Raw genomic sequence first — 5,000 nt, forward strand, 5'->3', positions numbered from 1 at the left:
ACGGTCATATTGCTATCACCTGGCACTGCAACGTCAATTCTCCTTTTTATCATCAATCTAATTTCTTTTTAACTCCACTTTCTCAAAACAATCATCATTTTTTAGAGCACCCGATGCTTTGACTCCTATCACAAACGGTTTATCACTAACATCAGAATTCTTTTTCCAATCTAACCCCATTATTATTACAATAATAATTATTATTGCTTCTACAGCATCTACTACTAATAATAATAATATCTTATCATCATCATTAATATTATCATTATCGTGATGATGATGATGATCATCATCATCAATAACACAAGTATTACATACTGACCATGTGTTATATTCTTAGAGTTACATGTATTCGTTAGTTTTTTTTCGACTGACATGCCAGTGTCATATAGCCTATTTAGATATCATTGGTATATATCAGGTTGGGTAAATATAATAAGAAATCAAAGTGTGGGTATAAGTGTATCCCTCACTATATGAAGTGTGTTATATTGTATAAAGCTCACGTTTAAATAAACCAAGAAAAGTATATAGTATGCATATTTCTTCATGTTAACACCATTGGCATAATCCTTTAGAAATCGATACCGTGTTGTCTCACATCTTTAAAATCACCAAAGAAGAAAAAGAAAAAAACTCTAGCTGCAATCTGGCATCGGATTCCGAAATCGTCAGAGTGAAAAAAAGGTGCTTAATTAAACTCACTGACAACCAAGAAGAATAAAAAGAAGCATACAAAAAGAAAAGAATACAAAAAAAGAAGAAAGAAACAAAACGCTTTCGCTGCGAAATTAAATCGACGAATTCATCACTTTATCCGTATTCGTAAGCAGTCCGCAACGCCGCTTCTCCGATGGTCCGACATTCCTTGACTTTCGCTGGCCCCGGACGTGTAACGCAGCTAATAGCAGTTTCGAACGCGTTTTTAAGGCTTTACTTGCCTGCTGGAATTTCGCTTCCGTTGCGATAGCGGTTATTATTGCTGTGATCTTGCATTGCCGGAATACGCTTGTGTGTGTTGTTGATGTTGATATTACGAAGATGGATGTTGTCTCATATCTGATATTAAATATATCTCCTTTTTCTCTCTTTCTCTTACTTTTTATAATCTCTTTCTCTCTCTCTCTCCCTATCTACATATCTTTCACTTTCTCTCTCCCTCGTCTCTCTCACTGTATCTCTCTCTTTTGGTCCCTTTTTCTCTCTCTCTGTCTCTGTCTTTCCTTGCCCCTTGTGTGTGTTTGTGTGTGTGTTTGTCTCTCTCTCTCTCTCTCTCTCTCTCTATATATATATATATATATATATATATATATGTAGATATAGATAGATATATATGTGTATATATACATATATATGTGTGTGTGTAGATATATGTATATATATTATTTATATACATATATATATATACATATACACATATATATACAGTATATATATATATATATATATATATATATATATATATATATATATATATATATGTGTGTGTGTGTGTGTGTATACATATATATACATATATATACATATATATGTACATATACATAGACACATATACATATATACTTATATATATATACATATATATGTATATATATAACTATATATACACATATCATCATCAGCCTGTATCATTCCACTGCAGGACATAGGCCTCTCTCAATCTTTTCCAGTCATTCCGGTCTTGTGTCCTCTGACTCCAATTTACTTATGCGAAATTCGCTATTTTATCCCGCCATCTATTCATTGGTCTCATTGTGTCGTGTATTTCCCATTCTGTTGTTTTCTTTATCCACCTATTGTCCTGTCTCCGATATATATGTGCAGCCCACTGCCACTTTTTCTTCTTAATGCTCTTGAGTATATCCTCTACCTTTGTTTGTTGCCTGATCCATGTGGCTCTTTTCTTGTCTCTTAAGCTAACTCCTAGCATAAGCCTTTCCATTCCTCTTTGAGCACTTACTAACTTCCTCTCGAGTGCATTGGTCATAGTCTATGTTTCTGAGCCATATGTCATGACGGGGAGGACACATTGGTCAAAAATCTTTCTCTTTAGACATAGTGACAGACGACCTCGTAATATATTGCTATGTGTACCGGAGGCACTCTAACAGTAGCCCTAGGTATACATACTCGTTCACTGTTTCTAGTACCCTACCCAGTATTTGTATTTGCTTAACTGTGGTTCGACTGTTGAACATGACTTTAGTCATTTTCATGTTTATTTTAAGGTCAATCTTCAGACTTACAATTCATCTGCTGACTCGCCGAAAAGAACAATGTCATCTGCAAATCTTAGATTGCTTATGTGCTCATTCCGTATTTTAATCCCTTTCTCCTTCCAAATAACTTCTGGAATACTTCCTCCAAGCAAGCTGTAAACAACTTCGATGAGATGGTGTCGCCCTGCCTAACACCCTTTTTTATCGGTATTTTATTGGTTTCTGTACCATCTCTATATACAGTATATCCTCTAATAATCTCCAATATATTTCCTCTACTCCTTGTTTACGAATTACACCTAGTACTGCAGATATCTGCACCGAATCGAATGCCTTTTCATAATCTACGAATGCCATACACAGGGGCTTCCTATATTCGTTTCTTTTCTCTTTTATTTGGATATGGTCTGTGATTGAGAATCCGTTGTGGAACCCTGCCTGTTCCCTTGGTTGTTTTGAATATAATGTATTGGTGATACGGGCTGTGATGATTTATGTGAACAGTTTATAGAATACTGAGAGGAGGCTTATAGGTCGGTACTCTTTTGTGTCCCCCTTTTTGTGTATTAAAATTATTATTGCGTTTTTTCCAGGAATTCGGAGTTTTACCGACGCTTAGACATCTGTTAAAAAAAATTGGCCAGTTTTACTACCGCAGTCTCTCCTACATCTTGAATAAGATTTACACTAATGCCGTCTTCTCCTGGTGTTTTTCCTCTCTTCATGTCTTTTAGTGTTCTATTTATTTCCTCTACCGTGATGTTCGGAACGTCTCCAATTGTCGTGTTTGTCTCCGTACGTTGTTGATAGTTTGAGTGGTATAAGTAACGATAGAAGTCTTCTATTACTTTGATAATTTCATTTTTATTGTATGGTACCTCTCCATTGGGTTTCTTTACTGCATACATTTGGTTCTTCCCTATTCCGAGCCTCCTCTTTGTTGCCTTAAGGCTGGTGCCGTCAAGCAGAGTTTCATTTATTTTGCGTATGTTAAATTTGCGTACATCCTCTTTCTTCTTCTCGTTTATCGTCATAGTCCGCTCTGCTGATTCTATCTTGTCTCTGATTGATGTTATTTTCATGTCCCCTATGCTGTTTCATAAGGTCTTTTGTCGCTACCGAAAGCTTACTGAACTTTTTCCTTTTTCGTCTTTCCCCCGTATTTCAAGTGCATCTTCCTTTAATATCTCACTGAATTTGTCGTTCATTTGGTTTATGTCAAGATTTTCATCGAGAGCTGAGTATTTATTTTGGATGTTAATACTAAATTCCGTCGCCATATTCTTAATGCTAATTAGATTAACGAGAGGCTTACGTATGAGCTTATTTCGTTCCCCTCTTATCTGTAATTTTACTCTACTTCTGAGCAGTCTATGGTCGCTACCGACATTTATTTTATTGATAACGCGTACGTCTTGTACAATGCCGCGCATATTGGTGATTATGAAGTCAATTTCGTTTTTAAAGATGGATGGTGATTTCCAAGTCCATTTATATATATATATATATATACATATATATATATACATATATATGTTTATATATATGTATATATATATGTATATAGATATATGTATATATACATATATACACATATATATACACATATATACACATATATGTATACATATATATACATATATATATATATATATATATATATATATATATATATATATATATATATATATATGAGAAAGATGGTAGAATGCAGTAACGTATTTTAATATAGAAATATAGATTTTACCTACCTTACCTTAACTCGAATTCGGGTCCTCAGAGTGAGAATCCCGGCTCCTAACCATTACACTACATGACCCACAAAAAGGACCATTGAACCAGGTGCCTTACAACCACCATGGAAGTTACCTATATACTCTTAACAGAGCAGTGATAGCGAGGTTTTACAGACAATCCCCAAGGGCACTCAGCGGGAATGAATTAGAAATTCAGGTCACAAATCAGACTACCGAGGGTATATATATGTGAGAAAGATGGTAGAATGAAGTAACGCCTTTTAATATAGAAATACAAATTTTACCTCCTGAGTTCGAGTCAAGGTCAGGGAGATAATATTTGCATTGCAATATATCCCAACCTTGGAAGAATTGCATTGCTCTCTTTAGTTTGAGTCTTATGTGAAGAAACATTCTTGACCTCTGGATCCTTTTCTTTTAGAATTATCTTCTCAGATAAATCAGCTCTAAAGGTAGGCTCCCAGAGGAAGTCTGGTCCATTCCAATGTGAAGAATGGTTAATCAAATATTTAACACAGAGGCCACATGAAGCAGCATCAGCAGGGGTTTGCGCTGAATCTATTTATTTCCATTTCTTTGGAGAGGTGCGATCTCTGATGTATTACACTCTGTTGGCAGTAAACACATGAAAAATTCTAGCATCATTCATAATATAACCAAGTTTGACTTTGCTATCAGGCCAGACGACTTCTTTTATTACCCCATAATCCAGCTCCTTTCTTAACACAGAACTGATTCTAACAGCTGCAACTGCTGCAGTAAGTTCTAGCCAAGGAATGGTGATAGGTTTCAATGGTCTGGATCTAGATATCACAAGTTCACAATGAATCTGTCCTTGTTCATTCAGTTGTCTTAAATATAAGCACTGACCATAACCATCTTGGCTTGCATCAGAAAAAGGATGAAGTTCAACAGATTTCACCTTCCCAAACTTATCAGGCTTATAGCATCTAGGGATCTTTAACTCCTTCAGTTGAATCAGATCATTTCTCCATCTTCTCCATTGCTGTTTAAAGTTGTCTGA

This window comes from Penaeus japonicus, unplaced genomic scaffold (genome assembly GCF_977035675.1).
Source record: "Penaeus japonicus unplaced genomic scaffold, GWHDUDI00000001_assembly GWHDUDI00000025, whole genome shotgun sequence".
Taxonomy (NCBI): Eukaryota; Metazoa; Arthropoda; class Malacostraca; order Decapoda; family Penaeidae; genus Penaeus; species Penaeus japonicus.